The 20981-nt window shown below is 42.8% G+C and overlaps 1 protein-coding gene across 1 annotated transcript in view; it reads left to right on the top strand.

Annotated features, from left to right (window-relative positions):
* The window catches only part of CREB5 (cAMP responsive element binding protein 5), a 616745-nt gene that overhangs the window by 33578 nt on the left and 562186 nt on the right, over positions 1-20981 (top strand). The window lies entirely within an intron of this gene.

Here is a 20981-nt window from a genome sequence, read left to right on the forward strand (position 1 = left end):
AATAAGGCGAATTTAAACATACTGATTTTGTACAAAAAGTTTGATATTTTTTTAAGCAGTACAATAATAGAAATGTAAGTAACCATGGGTATAATTTTAACCGTATTGACCCACAGAATAAAGAAAACATATCATTATAATTATATATATATATTAACAAAATGTAAAAAAAAATTTGATTTTCATTTAAATTTCCTCACAAATTTTTTTTTTATTTTGCCATACATTTTATAGTAAAATGAGTAAAAATTGGTGATGTAAAAAACAAGCCCTCATATGTGTCTGTGGATGGAAATATAAAAGAGTTATGCATTTTAGAAGGAAAAAAACGAAAATGCATAAATAAAATTGGTCTGGTCTTTAAGGACAGAATGGGCATGGTCATTATGGGGTTAAAGTGTACCTGTAGCAAAATCTTTTCATATAATGTAGATAATACTATAATATATATATATATATATATATATATATATATATATATATATGTAATATGCATTGATTAAAAGATTTGTATATTTTTGGGTGAAAAAATGTTGTCGTTGCGGCTATTGCCTGTGTGTCTCTATGAGGAGTCCAAATAGAGAAAGTGAGGGCAGGACAAGCAGGTCTCTGTGCAGGCTCCTGGTTTGTTAATCATCCTGATGTGTGAGCTGGGAGCATGTCATAGAGCCTTAGTATACAGAGCCCTGCTTGTCCTTAGTGTACAGAGCCCTGCTTGTCCTCAGTGTACAGAGCCCTGCTTGTCCTCAGTGTGCAGAGACATGCTTGTCCTCAGTGTACAGAGCCCTGCTTGTCCTCAGTGTACAGAGCCCTGCTTGTCCTCAGTCTACAGAGCCCTGCTTGTCCTCAGTGCACAGGGCCCTGCTTGTCTTTGGTGTACAGAGCCCCGCTTGTCCTCAGTGTACAGAGCCCTGCTTGTCCTCAGTGTACAGAGCCCTGCTTGTCCTCAGTGCACAAAGCCCTGCTTGTCCTCAGTGTACAGAGGCCTGCTTGTCCTCAGTGTACAGAGCCCTGCTTGTCCTCAGTGTACAGAGCCCCGCTTGTCCTCAGTGTACAGAGCCCTGCTTGTCCTCAGTGCACAGGGCCCTGCTTGTCTTTGGTGTACAGAGCCCCGCTTGTCCTCAGTGTACAGAGCCCCGCTTGTCCTCAGTGTACAGAGTCCTGCTTGTCACTTGTCCTCAGTGCACAAGCAGGACATTATATAAAAAGTTTTTGTTAATGACAGGTACACTTTAATAATGTCTTTACATTAATAGAGCTCACAATCTAAATTCCACATGCTTTGGAGTGTGGGAGGAAAGTGGAAAACAGGGAGAACATACAAACTCCATGCAAATGTTACTTTGAACCCAGAATGTCAGTGTTACAAGACAACAATGTTAGCCACTAAGCCAATGTGCTGCCCACTTTATGAACAAGCAATGGGTCATCTAATTTGACGATCAACTTTTTACAAAAATAAATTGCATATTTATCTAACATTTATAGGTGTTTTTCGGGTTAATGACAAGATTATACAGGGTTAAGGGATAGATACACCTCAGCATTCTCCCAGTCAGGCACTGCTACAGCAAGAACAAGTTAATATGACCGCTAAAGTTAGTGATTGGCTTAAGTGTCCGTATTAAATGTACTATGGCATCAATGGGACTCCTCAATTCCCATACCATCCTCCTGCGCTGGCTAGTTTTAAAAGTTTAGTTCAATAAATTCAGAATTCAGTAGACTATGGTGTACCTACTGCAGAGGCAGGGCACATGACTGTGGGCTTGACTCTGAACAGCTGCTGAGCTTGCCCTGACAGATTCTACATGAATACATATGGATTCTGCCTCAAAATCTGCCTAGAATAAATGCCTAAATGATTTCAATGGAGGGTCCTGAATGGAAATTTATGTTAAATCTGCCTCAAATTACTTAGTGTGCATTAGGTTCTGCATGGAGAAGTAGAAGACTTCAGCATACTCTCTCTTTTTCTTCTCCATCCGGCTCTGACCACCAATGATGACTTCTTCCAGCCAAAATACTTTTCTCTAGCATTTGCAGGATATATATTAGACTTTATATTTTTCCAGTGGTCATCCCTCAGCTACACATTCTCCCCATCAAACAGTAATAATAGTGGCAAGAGTGGATAGAATAGTAGGTCCCCCATAAAGTAGAGATATCCTCCCCACAGTAGCCAGGTAGGTATCTCCCACAGCACTTCCCTTATTAGGTAGACCCCCCCACACACACACACATAGGCAGGTAGGCAAATACATCCTTATGTCGGTAAATTATTCCCAACCCCCTCCCCCATCCCAAGTAGGTACATATGTAAAGAAGACATTAGGGATGAGCAAATCAAATCTGACGAATCCAAAATTCTATTTGCAACGAATGCGAATATCACCGTGATTCGATTGTGCGGATCACTTCATTAAACTCCATTTAGTGCGGTCCAGGCTTCAGGGCATCTAAAATGGCGGATCTACATGTGACATGCAGCATGCAGCCTATCAGCAGCCAGCCACCCCAGTGATGTCACACCCCTATTTAATCGGCAGCTATCTTGCTGCCAGTCACTTCAGCCTTTTATTGCACAGAGAGAGGGACAGAGAGCAGTGTGGGTTGCACAGAAAAGCAGGCTGGTGTTGTACACAAATACATTTTTATGCGTACTAGAGTGCATTGTCCTCCCCTCATAAATGCATACCACATACGTACATCTAAGTGGTGTACTATTTTATTCCTGTTAATGTCTTAAGGGCCTAGATACTGTGAAAGGCCAGCCAAAAGTACACACCGGCTGGTCTTGTACACAAATACTTTTTTAAGCGTACTGGGGCGAATTATCCTCCCCTCATAAGTGCATACCACATACGTACATCTAAGTGGTGTACTATTTTGTTCCTGTTAAAGTCTTAAGGGCCTAGATACTGTGAAAGGCCAGCCAAAAGTACACACCGCCTGGTGATGTACGCAAATACTGTTTTAAGCATAGTGGAGCATATTGTATATTATACACACTAAGTATGTATAATTGTATATTGTATAATTGTATATTGTATATTATACACACTAAGTATGTCAGGCAGAGACGTGCCAGGACATGCACAGAGGAATGACAGAGTCCTAAATTCATCAGGCAGAGGTCGCAGCGAGAAGCCTGAGCTCCCGGTATGAGCTAGCGGTTGTGCCTCGACCTGCAACCCATCTACCGTCATCTGACACCTACAGTCAACAGTCGGTGGGTTCCTCAGACATAACCCTCAGTTGGCATGCCTGGGAGCAGTCCCTGTCCTCCCATTGCCTCTTACCTATGCTGTTCCCTCCCCCACAGAAGTATCTTATGCTGTGGGTTCAGCTCCACTATTTAGTGAGGACGATCTAGAGGACAGTCAACAGCTACTGATCAGCAAAGAAGTGGAGGAGACATCTGCCGCTTCCTCCGCTAGGCGGGCAAGTAGTGATGAGGAGAGTGGCATGGGAGGTGGTGTTGCGAGCATTCAGGCTCCTGAAGCAGACACTGCTGAGGTACCTGAGTAGGACATCAGTGACTTGCAGACACAACTCGATGATGATGAAGCCAATCGCATTTGGGAGCCGGGTGCAGAAGGGGCTTCATCATCATCAGGAGAAGAGGGTTGCAGGTTGCCCCTGAGGCAGCAGCTGAGCCAGCAAGGTGGTATCATGGCTGGCAATCAGCATGGTGGCAGAAGTGGAAAGTCTGGAGCCAAACATGCCCGGGGTAGACCACCTGCTTCGCAGCAGACTACCTTCCCGGGAGGTAGTGAAACAGGGGTTCCTGGAGTCGGCGGCAGTAGCAGTCAATCAGTGCGGACTGTTGGTGGGAAAATCAGCTACTCGGCGGTGTGGCAGTTTTTCATCAAGCATCCGGAGGAGGTTAACATGGCCACATGTAAGATGTGTCGGCAGAAGGTGAAGCGTGGCCAGGGTCCCAATGTTGGCACCACGGTAGTGCATCAACATATACAGAGTTACCATAAAGTGGACTGGAAGAACCATGGCTGTCCAGGGTGCAGCATCACCCAGTGGCACGCCGCTCCCTGTTTCAGCCAGCCAAGGCTCCATCACCTCAGCCGAAGGGAGCTGGGTGTTATACCCATCTTCTGTCTGTCCATATGCTCCTGCTCCTACTACTTCGAGTCAGTCACTCTTCCAACGACGCATAAGCTGAATGTGCTCCTTTCCAAGTTGCTGGTGCTGCAGTCCCTCTCTATTCAAGTGGTGGAGTCTGCACCTTTCTGAGAAATGATGGCTTGTGCCGAGCCACGGTGGAGAGTCCCAAGCCATCATTTCTTTGCGAAGTAGGCAGTACAATCCCTGCAAAATTTTGTGGAACAGAAGATGGGCCAGTCCTTGAGTCTGTCCGTGTGCACAGCAGTGCCGACGTGTGGAGCTGTAACTATGGTCAGGGACAAAACATGTCCTATGCGGCCCACTGGGTGAATGTGGTTCCTGCATAGCCACAACAGCAACTTGGACAAGTCATGCCGCTTCCGCCTCCATGCTCTCAGGCCATTGGACCTGTGACAGTGTGCAACTCCGCCTCTTCATCCTCCACTGCACGGAAAAATAAAAGTCATTCATGAAGAAATTGTATCATGGCTTACTCCACAAAAATTGGAAATGGGAACCATGGTGACCGACAACGGGAAGAACATCTTGTTTGCAAGGAAGCCTGAGACATGCACCCTGCCTGGCATACATGTTCAACCTGGTTGTCAAGCGGCTCCTGAAGTGTTCCTCCATCTGCAAGACATCCTAACAATGGGATGGAAAGTTTGCATGCACTTCAGCCACTCGTACACCGCAAAGCACACCCTCCTTGAGCTGCAGCATCAGAACAGCATCCCCCAACATAGTCTGATTTGCGACGTTTCCACATGTTGGAATTCCACCATAGTTGGACCGACTATATGAACAGAGAAAAGCCATCACCGATTTCTTCATGATCCAAGCGGATAGGAGGACTCTCCTGTGTAACTTCAATGTCAACCAGTGGTAGCTCATTTGTGACACCTGCCGTTTGCTCAGGCCCTTTGAGGAAGCCACATTATTAGTCAGTCGCCAGAATTATGGGATGAACAACGTTATTCCACTGCTTCCTCTACTACGATGGCTGGTCAGGGCACTGGAGACATGGCACCTACATCTCACGGCCACATGAGCCCTGTGGGGGCTGAACTGGTGGAGGGGCACAGTTTAGGTTTCGTGAGATGGGCGTTTTTTCTTGTCATCTGACAGGATAGGAGGAGCAGGAGCAGCTAGAGGAGCTAGAAGGTTATGAGGAAGGCAAGACAGAGGACCCAGACACACCGTGGCAATATGCAGTGGAGATGGAGGCAGTGAGTCCCTCCGAGTCACTTGCACAAATGGCTTGATGCATGCTCACTTGCTTGCGTAGTGACTGCCGAATTGTCACCATTCAGCAGTGGGATGACTTCTGGCTCTCCATCTTATTGGACCCTTGCTACCGGCACAAAATGGGGGCCTTAGAAACATCCTATGTAGTCAGTTGGCTGATGCCTATTTGCACCATCATCCATCCTCTCCAGGTCTGACTCGGGGGGCCTCTGCGCTTATCTTCCACTGCCATGGCTGCTGGGGAGGGGTGGGGTGGGAGGAGCAGTACAAGCTCCATCAGCAGCAGCCTGAGTCTACAGTCGCTGATGAGTAGCTTTCTGCCTCTGCATAGTGAAGCAACTCATGTGCAGCAGGTAGCTGTCCTGCCCGGCCAGTGGTGTGCCATCAGAGCGGGTGTTTAGTGCAGCGGAGACCATAGTATCCCCAAGGAGAACTTGTCTGTCCACGAAAAATGTGGAGAGACTGACCATTGTGAAGATGAATCAGGTATGGATCAGTCAGGATTTCCACCCATCAATGCCTGATGCATCAGAGTAGATTGACCATGGTGCCACACCAACACTTCACAAATATGGATAGTGCTAAACATATTTAAGGCGCTGCTCCCAGTTACAGACATTCCTCAAGTATTGAGGATATGCATTACATAAAACTTAACTTAGAATAAAATATATGCTTAGGCTGTGTCATTCAGCCACTATATGGTCTCCTCGTGCTTCCGCCACCTCAAGGCTGTGTCATTCAGCCACTATATGTTCTTGTCATGCTGCCGCCAACTCCAGGCTGTGTCATTAAGCCACTATATGGTCTCCTCATGCTGCCGCCAACTCCAGGCTGTGTCATTCAGCCACTATATGTTCTCCTCATGCTGCCGTCACCTCCATGCTGTGTCATTAAGCCACTATATGGTCTCCTCATGCTGCCGCCAACTCCAGGCTGTGTCATTCAGCCACTATATGTTCTCCTCATGCTGCCGCCACCTCCACGATGTGTCATAGAGCCACTATATGGTCTCCTCATGTTGCCACCAACTCCAGGCTGTGTCATTCAGCTATTATATGGTCTCCTCATGCTGCCAACACCTCCACACTGTGTCATTTAGCCACTATATGGTCTCCTCATGCTGCCGCCACCTCCACGCTGTTTTATTCAGCCACTATATGGTCTCCTCATACTGATGCATTCTCCATGCTCTGTCATTGTGCCGCTCTGAGACAGTGATTCTAATAGCAACGCCTCTGATCTGCATGTCATACTGAATACCAGTATTATTTCACTAACCCAGCACACATCCTATGCATGTTACAGCAAGGCAAAGTATTTTATACCATTATTGAGGCTCTCTGTAGGCCAGCAATAGCTGTTTTTAATAGTAATTTGCCACAAATAAATTTGGACTGAAACAAATTTTTGGGGAAAATTCGGCAAACCAGTTGAATCTACTTTTTCAAAAATTCGCTCATCTCTAGAAGACGTTCCTGTCTACCCTTGTCATGGTCGTTGTTTAGAGGGGCACTCACCCAGCTAGGACTTTACGGACAGATACTTTTGGTGGTCACAAATATATTATATATTTATTATTATTTATTATTAACTTATTATTTATTGATTATATATTTGATAGTGTATCGTTAACCCTGAAATAAAGTTACACTTTTCTTCCAAAAGTTGTCTATGTGTATTTTATTTTAGCAGAAGTTTGGGGAGAGGGGGTAATATTGGGCTTGCACTCCCATGTTTTCTACATGTAATTCTGTGTTGTCTACATAGTATAAAGAGCAACTTATAATGTAACCAGAAAAACGGCATCAAGTAAAAAGCAATATTCCTCAGCTCTGCAGGATACTTGATACCTGAGGCCCGGACCTGATTGATTACTCAGCCTGCATTCTGGAAACTGTGAACTTTTGGCCTATTGACACTGATCATACTGTTTCCACCTGGTACCTGTTGGTGTGCCCTGTTCTCTGGGTCATGTCATTTGCAATTTACTTAGTTTTAAAATATTCTCATTTTGCTAACTCTACCAACTAAAATGGCCATAAGGACAATATAGTTAAGTGACACAGGATCACGACCTACTGACCAGATAATATGAGCAGTCAAAACTGTATTACAGCCATTAATCCCTTAAGGACGCATCCCATTTGGGCCTAAAGGACGCAAACTATTTTATTTTTACATTTTCGTTTTTTCCTCCTCGCCTTCAAAAAATCATTACTCTTTTATATTTTCATCCACAGGGCTTGTTTTTTGCACGACCAGTTGTCCGTTGTAATGCCATCACTCACTTTACCATAAAATGTATGGCGCAACCAAAAAAATACTATGTGTGTGGGGAAATTAAAAAGTGAACCTCAATTTAGCTCATTTTGGAAGGTTTCGTTTTCACGCTGTACAGTTAACGGTAATGTTATTTAATCTTTGGGTCAATTCAATTAAAATGATACCCATGATAACATACTTTTCAATTACTGTTGCTCTTAAAAAAAATCACAAACTTTTTAACCAAATTAGTACGTTTAAGATCCCCCTATTTTGAAGACCTATAACTTTTTAATTTTTCTGTATAAGCGGCGGAATGAGGGCTCATTTTTTGCGCCGTGATCTGTACTTTTTATTGATACCATATTTGCTTATATAAAACTTTTAATACATTTTTTATTAAGTTTTTTTGGAATAAAATGTTATAAAAACAGCAGCTATTTTGGACTTTTTTTTTTAAGTTCACGCCGTTTACCGTTAATGGTTCAGATATTTACGCACGCGGCGATACCAAATATGTATATTAATTTTTTTTTTAACACTTTTTGGGGGTGAAATAGGGAAAATGGGACAATTTACGTTTTTATTGGGGGAGGGGGTTTTTCACATTTTTTTACTTTATTTTTTTAACTTTTATTTTTATACTTTAATAGTCACCATAGGGGACTATTTATAGCAATCATTCGATTGATAATCCTGTTCAGTGCTATGTATAGGACATAGCACTGATCAGCATTATCGGTCATCTTCTGCTCCGGTCTGCGGGAAGGCAGATCAGAGCAGAAGACTCCCAGAAGGCAGCGGAGCCAGGTGAGGGGACTTCCGGCAGCCGTGATGGATGATATGATCGGATCGCCGCGACAGTGCTGCGCATGATCCGATCCTCAATTTAAGTGACCGCAGATACTGCAGATGCCGTGATCTGTATTGATCACGGCATCTGAGGGGTTAATGGGATCGGATGTCCGCCATTACCAGCGGGTCCCTGGTTGCGATCAACAGCCGGGACCTGCCGCGCATGGCTCCAGAAAGTTAAACAGATTTGTAAATTACTTCTATTAAAAAATCTTAATCTTTTCAGTACTTATGAGCTGCTGAAGTTGAGTTGTTCTTTTCTGTTTAAGTGCTCTGTCTTGGGAACTGTCCAGAGTAGAAGAAAATCCCCATTGCAAACCTCTTGTCCTCTGTGCAGTTCCCGAGACAAGGAGAGATGTCAGCAGAGAGCACTGTTGCCAGACAGAAAAGAACAACTCAACTTCAGCAGCTGATAATTATTGGAAGGATTAAGATTTTTTTTATAGAAGTAATTAACAAATCTGTTTAAATTTCTGGAGCCAGTTGATAGATATGGAGCAGTGTGCTGCTGTATTCTCCTGTTTATGTATATTCAGCCTAGCAGCGTGCACCTGTATGCCAGGTCCATGCAGTAGTTTCGGTATCAGTATGTGCTGGCCAACTTATCCTTGTTTGTGTTATACATATGGGGGAGTGGCTACCTCCATGTTGGCTCCTGCACCCCACCCACCTCTCAGACCTTGCAAGCCTGTTAAACTGATTGCACAGAGGCATATTCACAGTGTAGGGTCCGTCCCAATGAGGTCACCTTATCATGGTGGGATGGTCCAAACTATTTGGCCGCCAAATTGTGAGCTAAGTACCTCACTTTTTCATTTTTTGCATTATAGCTATATAACATTTCATGTTTTATCTGTATCTTTGTGCTAGCAGTGTGCTGCTGTATTCTCCTGTGTATATATATATATATATATATATATATATATAAAATCGTTTTTCCCTGGAATACCCCTTTAGTACAGTATTCTATGCAGATTTGATGCGCAGGATTTTCTGCTGCAGATTTCAAGGTAAACTGAATGACTGAACAAAGCTTGAAATCCTGTGCATCAAATTTGCGCAGAATACTGAACATGTGAATAGACCATTAAGAAGGAAAAGGAAACAAAAAAAACATAGAACAACAAAAGGAGACGTAGGTGCACTCACCGCAAATTTAAGACTGTCGCATCTCGGTGTCTGGTGTCGGGTAGCCGGGTCACGGAATTGGTGGCTGGTATCTTGTGGCGCTCAGAGGCTACGCCAGCAGTTTCACACTTAGGTACGTGCTTCTTCCGGCCTCTAGTTCACGTCATCGCGCCCGGACATATGTAGTGGGGAAGAACGTAATGTTGTCATAGCAATCATAAACACCGCTACGAAACACCAAATGAACCAAAAAGTGTCAATCAAGCCCCAGTGCAGAAGGTAGAAAAAAGTGTAGGTAACTCATCAGCTGTGAAGATCTGGAAAAAAGGCAAAAATAATCAAGCCATAATAAACCAAAGCAAACAGGGGAAAGAAAAATACTAATATAATATAAGAAAGCAAAAGAACAAAATAATATAATACCTATATAAAAATATACTAAATAGTAAGAAAACGGAATTCGACTAGTGTGGAGAATAAGGCTGGGTTCACACCGCATTTTGTAACTACGGTTCCCGTATATGGCTGGGAGGAGGGGGGCTGGGCTTAATAGCGGCGCCCGCACTCAGCCGTATTCGGGAATCGTATTTAATGCATGTCTATGAGCCGACCTGAGTGACCCGCAGCCTCCCAGTCGGCTTCGTTTTTGGCCGTATGCGGTTTCCCGACCGTAGGCAAAAACGCGGTCGACCATGTTTTTGCCTGCGGTCGGGAAACCGCATAGGGCCGAAAATGAAGCCGACCCGAGGCTGCGGTTCGCTCCGGTCGGCTCATAGACATGCATTAAATACCCGAATACGACTGAGTGCGGGCGCCGCAATTAAGCTCCGCCCCTCTCCTCCCAGCCGTATACTGGAACCGTCATATCGACTCTATCATTGAATCCCACAGGACCGCGGGCATTAGTCTTCATAATCATACGGGCTTCATGTTGTAGTAATAAATTCTCTATATCACCTCCTGTGTCAGGTGCAATTATTTTAAGGAGGTCACCAAATCTAAGTACATCTGTATTATTCTCATGGTGTGTCATTAAATGTTCAGCCAACCTGGGGATACCTGTACCTTTCTTTACGGTGTAAATATGTTCCCTAAAGCGGGCGCATAATTGACGCTTGGACCTATGTAAAAACGAGAGCAGGGGCAAGTAATATAGTACACTACATGTGTACTCTTGCATGTAATAAGCTGAGACACTATATGGGAAACTCCACCTAAATTGCAATGTATTGTAGCGGCAAAATTTGCAATTGCCGCACTTAAAGTTTTCTACCATTCTGTTGTCAGTAAGCCAATTAGAGGGGCCATCAATTTTACTCTGTTTTTTCTTAGAAAGTTTTTTCAAGTGGTCGGAGATTCTTACGATAGGTAATCAAAGGAGGTTTTCTAGCAATATGACAGATTTCCCTATCGTTTTCAAGGAAGTGCCAGTACTTACGGATCGTAGAATTGATAACTGAATTAAGTGGGGAATTTTTTTATGAAAATGTCAATCTTCTTTCTTCAGACAAAGTATTTTTCTTCCTTTTGGTCTTTTTATTCTTATATGTCAGGAGATCATGCCTAGTCATATTGGAGACTTTTTCTTGTGCATTTGTGAGGTATGAAGCTGGATAACCTCTCTCTAGGAGCCAGCTCTTCAGGTCCTCGGATTGTTGTATAAAAGTCTGATACCTGACACAGGAGGCGATATAGAGAATTTATTACTACAACATGAAGCCCGTATGATTATGAAGACTAATGCCCGCGGTCCTGCGGGATTCCATGATAGAGTTGATATGACTCCTTTTCTCGCTTAGCTCTGTTTTATTCTCCACACTAGTCGAGTTCTGTTTTCTTATTATTTACTATATTTTTATATATGTATTATATTATTTTGTTCTTTTGCTTTCTTATATTATATTAGTATTTTTCCCCTGTTTGCTTTGGTTTATTGTGGCTTGATTATTTCTGCCTTTTTTCCAGATCTTCACAGGTGATGGGTTACCTACACTTTTTTCTACCTTCTGCACTGGGGCTTGATTGACACTTTTTGGTTCATTTGGTGTTCCGTAGCGGTGTTTACGATTGCTATGACAACATTACTTTCATCCCCACTACATATGTCCAGGCGCGATGACGTGAACTAGACGCCGGAAGAAGCACGCACCTACGTGCGAAACTACCAGCGTAGCCACTGAGCGCCACAAGATATCAGCGCCGAATGCCGTGACCCGGCTACCTGACACCGAGATGCGACAATCTTAACCTTGCGGTGAGTGCACCTACATCTCCTTTTGTTGTTCTAGTTGATACTTCATATCTTGTTCGTGCACCCCGCAGGAGACTGGTATCGGAGGTCACCGCGGACCTTGCTGCAGACGCCATTAGGTGATATTATTCCCCATGTGTGCTCTCCCTGCACCTCTACCTTGATATTTGACACATATCTTTTTCCTTTATCCTCATTATTGTGGAGATTGAGCAACTGGCTAAGAACATACACCGTATCCATTAGTTTTGTGATGGACATGGATGCAAATACAGCTGAACTTGCGGGACCTCCCAATATGGGAAGAGATGGCGCTGGGGCATTTTTCATGTCTTGCCACAGCCTGGACGAGATTAGGGTGTTGAGTGTTGAAGCACTTGAATATAAGGTCACAAACCTTGCTTACAAAGAGTTAAGACTTTTCTGGACAATTAACTCATTAAAGGCATATCAGGAAAGTGGGCGGGTCCCTCGCGGACTTAGAGTATATAAAACTCAGTCTCAGTTCCTTGATAATGAGAGCTTTATGGAAGCTTGGAAGGATTCACATTCCGCCCATTCAGAAAAATAATTATCTTTAATATTAGAACATAATCAACGTGAATACCTTAGTGTGACGGAGGATTTGTGCAGTGCTAAGATTGAGTTGCGCACAAGATTGTCCTCACAACAAGCGTAAATTTTTTTCAGCAACCTAGATAAAAAGAGCAAACTTACAGAAATAGACGTAAAAGAGAGAAAGAGGGACAAGTTTATTAGGGATAAGAAAGACCACGATTCCAATACCATATTCACATGGAAAAATCTAAAACAACCCAGAGGGGGAGCTAGAGGGGGTAATAGACAATGTTTTCAAAGGAGACGCCGTAACCCCGATTTCTGGACCACAGACTCTGACACTAGTGTGTCAGATGAAACTGGTAAAGACCCTAGAATGTCTTCGGTTAGTGTAAATCCTGATGGTGAGGTCCCTTTAAAACGAGGAGAAGCCAGCATAAAAGGTAGAGGACAGTTGAGACCCTATCATCAGAAAAGGAAGTCAGTGTTTTGGAACGAATAGGAAGGGAGAATAATGTCATTAATATCTCTGGAAGTGAACTACCTATAGAATGCGTCAATGCTTTATCAAAAGGGTTGAATTACGGTTTACATGAAAATTTTGATATTGTTGGCTTTGAGATAGATCTTTTTAAGGCCACCAGGAAGATGTTCCTCTTTAAATTGTATAACAACAAACCTAAGAAGGCCAATACTCCAAGGGAAGGCACTATACCGTGCACTATTGGCCCATTAGGATTCAGTGCAGTCCATGGCTTTGAACAAAGTGATAATGAACTAGTCAGCATCTTAGCTGAACTACCTAATATCCAACAAGATGAAGTACTTACAGAAGACGAGTCCCTTTTTACAGGAGGGAATCCATCTATGTTGAACCCTCCAGTGGCATCGGGATCCCCCATAGATCTTTTTACCCAGGCCGTAATGCATGACGTGAAGTGCCTCATTTATCCTGAGAAACCACACAATTTGACAGGGGCAGAGTCTAAGGCTTTGGATTGGCTTGCTTCACAAACACATTTAACAGTTACAAAAGCAGACAAAGGAGGAGGTATCGTAGTTATGACAACAGCATATTACCAGTCAGAAGCCATGAGGCAGTTATCGGACCAAACTACATATGAATTGTTGACACAAGATCCTACTTTCAAAACAAAGGAAAAACTACGTACATTCCTTCGGATACAGGTGGACAAGAGCGTTTTAAAAATTAAAACAGCAGAACGGCTTCTTCCTCTTTTCCCTAGGAGACCGAAATGGTATATGTTGCCTAGGCTGCATAAATCACAGATCAATCCCCCTGCTCGGCCAATCGTCGCTGGAATTGGTTCTGTCACTGAACACCTGTCAAAATATATTGATTGGCTCCTACGCCCTCTTCTTCCGTCTATTCCTTCTTATTTGAAGGATTCGACTGAAGTTCTCCAATTTATCCAGGACCTCCCTTGGTCTGATACTTACAATTTAGCAAGCATTGACGTAGAGAGCCTGTACACCCGCATCCCCATTGATGTGGGTGTACAGGCTGTCCGTTTTTTTCTACAGCAGACTGACAAATCAGCAGATTACATTAATTTTGTGTGTGAGGCTATTCACTTCATTCTAACACAGAATACTTTCCAATTCGAACAGAGTTGGTACAAACAAAGGACCAGGACAGCTATGGGGACACCGATCTCCTGCACGTTTGCCAACATCTTCCTAGCAGTTTTCGAACACTATTATATTTTTTCTATGAATAACAAATACTCCAGCTTCATCAAAGCATACAAAATTTATGTTGATGACATTCTTATAGTATGGGATGGACCTGAAAATACTTTTGACGCATTTGTATCATACCTAAATTCTAATAACACTATGAACATGCGGTTTACTAGTACATTTAGTTCTACAAATTTAGAGTTTTTGGACATTAATATCATTATCACTCCAGAGAAACTTTTGACTGAAGGATACCGGAAGAGTATTGCTAAAAACCGCATTCTCCATTTTTTAGTTCACATCCCGATCATGTCAAACGGGGTATACCATTAAGTCAATTTATAAGACTTAAACGTCTGAATAGTGATGCAGAGACTTTCATACAACAATCCGAGGACCTGAAGAGCAGGCTCCTAGAGAGAGAGGCATGATCTCCTGACATATAAGAATAAAACAGACCAAAAGGAAGAAAAATACTTTGTCTGAGGAAAGAAGATTGACATTTTCATTCAAAAATTCCACGCTTAATTCAGTTATCAATTCTACGATCTGCAAGTACTGGCACTTCCTTGAAAACGATAGGGAAATCTGTCATATTGCTAGAAAACCTCCTTTGATTACCTATCATAAGAACCTCACCATCTCCGACCACTTGAAAAAACTTGCTAAGAAAAAACTGAGTAAAATCGATGGCCCCTCTAATTGGCTTACTGACACAAGAATGGTAGGAAACTTTAAGTGCGGCAATTGCAAATTTTGCCGCTACAATACATACGCTAAGCATTGCAATTTAGGTGGAGTTTCCCATATAGTGTCTCAGCTTATTACATGCAAGAGTACACATGTAGTGTACTATATTACTTGCCCCTGCTCTCGTTTTTACATATGGAAGACCAAGCATCAATTATGCACCCGCTTTAGGGAACATATTTACACCGTAAAGAAAGGGACAGGTATCCCCAGGTTGGCTGAATATTTAATGACACACCATGAGAATAATACAGATGTACTTAGATTTGGTGGCCTCCTTAAAATAGTTACACCTGACACAGGAGGTGATATAGAGAATTTATTACTACACCATGAAGTCCGTATGATTATGAAGACTAATGCCCGCGGTCCTGCGGGATTCAATGATAGAGTCGATATGACTCCTTTTCTCGCTTAGCTCTGTCTTATTCTCCACACTGGTCGAGTCCATTTTCTTACTATTTACTATATTTTTATATAGGTATTATATTATTTTGTTCTTTTGCATTCTTATATTAGTATTTTGCTTTCCCCTGTTTGCTTTGGTTTATTGTGGCTTGATTATTTCTGCCTTTTTTCCAGATCTTCACAGCTGATGGGTTACCTACACTTTTTTCTACCTTCTGCACTGGGGCTTGATTGACACTTTTTGGTTCATTTGGTGTTCCGTAGCGGTGTTTACGGTGATTGCTATGACAACATTACGTTCTTCCCCACTACATATGTCCGGGCACGATGACGTGAACTAGAGGCTGGAAGAAGCACGCACGTACGTGCAAAACTGCTGCCGTAGCCTCTGAGCGCCACAAGATACCAGCGTCGAATGCCGTGACCCGGCTACCCAACACCGAGATGCGACAGTCTTAACTTTGCGGTGAGTGCACCTACGTCTCCTTTTGTTGTTCTAGTTGATACTTCATATCTTGTACGTGCACCCCGCAGGAGACTGGTATCGGAGGTCACTGCGGACTGTGCTGCAGACGCCATTAGGTGATATTGTTCCCCATGCGTGCTGTCCCTGCACCTCTACCTTGAAATAAAAAAAAACATAGATGACATACAAAATGTATATAGTTCTATAAAATGACATAGTTTGTAAGGTTGAAAAAAGACCATCAAGTTCAACCCAAAACTCTACTGTGTTGATCCAGAGGAAAGCAACAGCCCCATGAGGCTGATGCCAGTTTAACTTATGACAGAGAAAGAAATTCTTCCTTCTCGACTCCAATTTGGCAATCGGAATAAATCCCTGGATCAACTTTCTATCCACATAAATCTAGTATTTAAATTTAGACCCCCCCCCCCTTGAACTTGCATATCGAGTCAGACATCACAACATCCTGTGGCTGAGAGTTCCATAGTCATTATGAAGCTATCCTGTGCTATCTGCCCTAAAAATATTGCCAACAGATTGATTGCTGAAAGGCTATAGACAACTTTACTTTGCACTGATTTTTTTTAACATTTATTTATTTATTTTTATTGGTGATTTGTTTACTGAATACAAACGGAAGCAGCTTTCTAAATAGCCCTCATTAGATATTTCCTACCATTTCACTGGTATTCAGATAATGACAAATCCATCAGATGGACTTTTTGTTTTCTCATACATAGGCCCTGATTTACTAATGTGAACCTGACTCTGTTTCTCGAGTTGTGCGACCAAATTTGTGTCGCATAGCCCATGCAACACTTTGTGAGACACAATTTTTCGACACAAAACACCATCATTCAGAGTGTTTTTTAAACCCTTAAAACTGGGCATGGTTAGCCAAAAAGAGGCGTGTTCCCGACAAAAAAGAAAAAAAACACTCAGAATATGATGAAAAACTCACAGGAAAATGTGCGAATTTTGCTTCACCAAAACCCTACAGCTCTAAACTGTCTGGAAATTATTCAAAACTGAGTGAATCCTACCCCCATCATGGAACAGGGTCTGTTCCATGTTGGGGGCAGTAGTACAGGGGCTGAGGCATTGATCGCACCGGGTCTCACTTCTGCAGGGGAGCAGGCGGCATGTTCCGCTCCACAGCGATGTACAGTGTACTTTTACTTTCCTTTTGAAATTTCCCACTGGGAGCCCTGAATTGCCGGTACTGAGTTTTCAAATAGAAGCAATGCGGTGGGGAAAGATATATAGGATCGCTGGGGGGGTGGGTATATGTCTGGCCCCCTGCAGCACTTCGATATATCTTGCCACCTGTTGCGTTATAAAAGTCTTGCTTCCTGCAGCGCATTTATATAGGTAATGTCCCTGGCAGTGCAATCATATGCCCCCCACATGAGCATGTGTATATATATCCCCCCCCCTGCAGTTCTATCATAAGCCCCCGGCAGTGCTATGAATGAAGAGTATTCTAACAGCAGCGCATCTGGCTGGGAAGCCAGCCGACCTGATACGCTGCTGAAAGAATACTTGTCTTTCATAGCGCTGCGGTGATATATGCACATAGAAGCACTCTGGGGGCCAGATAACGCTATATGTCTGGCCCCCACAGCACTTCTATAGTCATATGCCTCTGCAGCACTATGAATGACAAGTATTCTTTCAGCAGAACATCAGGCCGGACGGCCTCCTGGCCCGATGAACTGCTAATAGAATACTTTTCATTCATAGCGCTGCTGGGGGCTTATGATAGTGCTGCAGGGGGGAAATATATATATATATATGTACAAGCGCTGCGGGGGACAATACCTATATAAATGCGCTGCAGGGGGGCAAGACTTATATAGCGCAGCAGGGGGCAAAATATATAGAAGCACTGTGGGGGCCCAGACTATACCCCCTCCCCCACAGCGATTCTATATATCTTTCCCCACTGCAACGCTTCTAGTTAAAAACCCCGCCTTGAGCCCTGAAAACCCCAGCTGGACATTCAGGGCTCCCGGTGAGGGAATTTAAAAATGAAAGTAAAAGTACACTATACATCACTGGGGAGGAGCATGCTGCCCGCTCCCCTGCTTAATAACTTCTGATCGAATCGGGTCTCATAAGTGAGACCTGGTGTGATCAATCCCTAAGCCCCTGTACTATTGCCCCCAACATGGAACAGACCCTGTTCCATGATGGGGGTGGTAGTACAAGCACTAATGTAGTCTGAATTTACAGAGACAGACGGCTGTGTGAATGCACCCTTTGAACATGTTACATTGTACAACTTTTTAAAATTCTTTTTGACCCATATATCTTAATCTGTTCTGTGTGTTTGCTTCTAACTTTCCTATCTTTAATTGGATGTTTCTGTAATCATCTTGGCAATACTGCCTGTCAGGGCAGAATAAATTTTGTGCAACAGATTTAAACCCGTGCGACACAAAAAAAAAAAAACAGAGATGGGCGACAGATCAGTAAATCAGAGGGGGAAAAAAACAAGTATAAAGAAAAACATTCCTCATTAAACACTCAAGTTTTTAGTAAATCGGGGCCATAGTGTTTATGTCAGGATTTTGCTGAGTGTTTTAAAACAATATCTGGAGTGGAACTAACACAGAAAAGGTGCACATCTTTCAATTATAGTTTTTCTATGTGTCTGTTTCACTCCAGGTTTTGGTTAAAAATGCTAAACAAAATCCGGACCAAAATACTATGGGGGAGATTTATCAAAACCTGTGTAGAGTAAAAGTTTCTGAGTTGCCCATAGCAACTTCTTTCATTTTTTTAAAAGGCCTCTAGGAAATGAAAGAAGGGATCTGATCGGTTTCTATGGGCAACTCAGCAACTTTTCCTCTGGACAGGTTTTGAAAAATCTCCCCCTATGTGTGAACATAGCCTTAGAGATAGCAACAAAGTGGGGGAGTAAAATACACACCAGTTTAACTGCAAAAAGGGGAGAGAAACCTTGGAGGACAGCTGGAGAAAGAGAGAAAAGCAGATACAAGACAGTCAGCTGGGAAGGATCATACAGACTTTGTACAGGTACAGAGAGAAAAAGAGCACATACAGCAAGTTTCAGAGGCTGTAGAAGCTAAAGTGAGCTAAATGTTTAAGAAATACTTTTTTGTATGTTGAAACAACTGCAAGGCTCAATCTGCAGAACATTAGGGGGAGGAGGGGGGCGGGGATTTACCAAGACTGACATTTCACACACTGATCTAATGTAAGTTATCATAAGTAGGCAAACTTATAGGAGAACTGCAGAGTAAATTTAAGTCCCCCTGTGCCCCGGCTGCAAAAACATAAAAAACAAACTTTAACTCACCTTCCTCCGTTCCTCCGTTGCGGAGATATCGACATCCCGTTACTCCGATGCTGCTGCTTCTTAGGCTTGAAATGTCACTCTGCAGGCAGCATTTTGCCGGCTGCAGCAATGTCCGATATCTCTGCAACGGGGAAACGTAGGAAGGTGAGTAAAAGTTTGTTTTTTATGTTTTTGCAGCCCGGGCACAGGGGGACTTAAACAAATTATGCCGCAGTTTTCCTTTAAAAAAATATAAAAAATCATGTGCTGGTGCACAAAATATGCATTCTGTTTTTTTTTTTTTTTCTTTGTAGTTTGCACTAGGTGGAACCTTGATAAATTCCCTCCTTTATTTCTACAGTTTTTGTCGTAGATTGGAATAATGCCATTTAGAATTCAGGAGATCTACTCAGGTCAGCATATTAATAGAATTATGAAGTACCTGACACAGAGCTCAAATTAAAGAGGAAGACTGTTAAGCAAGTTCTGAGTCTGGTCAGTAAGAAAGAAAGAACACAGTCTAATATTACCCGTTTACAGTCTCATAATGGGACCTAACAAGGGGATAATCATATTGGGACAATATAGTAACTACATATAAGTCACCTAAATGTCTCTCTAAGGCACAAAGGCTGCTTGGAAAACATTTAAAGCGACTACTTTCTTGTGGATTCTAAAGGTCATTAATTTAACATAGGAATTCCAGTTTCTTTGTAGTTACGAAGCAGTTAGCGTAATTAGTGTCAGAAAATATGAAGTGTTACTCGGTTTACAATGTAAATACCTGGAGCTAAACCCATAGAGGATTCATGCATGCCCTAGGAACATGTAACACGATATATCAGAATACTGCATACTGAAGCTCCACTGCTTAGTATGACTAAAACCCAAGACCCTTGTTTGTTGGCGTAATTCATTTGTAGAGATTAAACACTGCACAGTGTGGACACTCAAGTACTTTGCAGTTGGCAATTACATCATTAAGTGGATTATTCAGGCTAAGACGTTCAGAGACACTCTGTATTGTACTAAGAACGGTTGGAGAATGGATTTTTATATGTTCAACTACAGTCCATTTCACACAGACCACTGTAGTTTTTAAGATATGTGCCAAAATTTCAACAAAAGTTATAGCAGTAGTCTTGTTTTTTCTTTTAGCAGTTTCCAGTTTTAGGGTCTGTACTGTAGGTCCCTGGAAAGCAAGTGAGGAAACTAGCAGAATAAAGAACTATAAATGGGCCAACATACTTCGTTCTCAGGATCAATTACTGGAACCTGAACCTTACCGATCAAAAAGGTGCAATATGGTTTAAAGAGGTATTGGGCTGAAAACATCTTATCCCCTATCCAAAGGATAGGGGATAAGATGTCTCCGCTCTGGCACCCTTGTCATTCGGTGCACAGAGTGGACTCCGCTCCGTGCCCAATGACTGGCTAACACGGCCACCACACCCCCTCAATTCATCTTTATGGGAAGAGGCATGATGGCTACGTACTAGCCATCATGCCCCTTCCCATAAACATGAATAGAGGGGGCATGGCATGACATCACAAATGTGGAAGCTCCATCTCATCCCCTATCCAAAGGAGATGTTTTCAGTGGAGTAGCCCTTTAACTTTCTGTAATGGAAAACCATAGGAGTACAAGGTGGGGGGTGCATAGTTCTAACATCATGCCATACTATTAGGGCATAAAGATGGTATGGGTTTAGGAGCTGTGTGTATGTCTTTGATACTTTTTATCAGCTGTATCATACAGCTGACACCCTACTGCAACAATCGGGATTGAAGTTATATTTGATCTTGGATTTTTAACCCCCAGATGCTGTGATTTATTGCTGACTACATCACCTGTGTGTTTTGGGCTCCAAGGTCTGCCAAGTACCAAATCTTATCAAGTCCTGCCTAGGGCAGTACAT

This window comes from Hyla sarda, chromosome 5, assembly GCF_029499605.1.
Source record: "Hyla sarda isolate aHylSar1 chromosome 5, aHylSar1.hap1, whole genome shotgun sequence".
NCBI classification, from domain to species: domain Eukaryota; kingdom Metazoa; phylum Chordata; class Amphibia; order Anura; family Hylidae; genus Hyla; species Hyla sarda.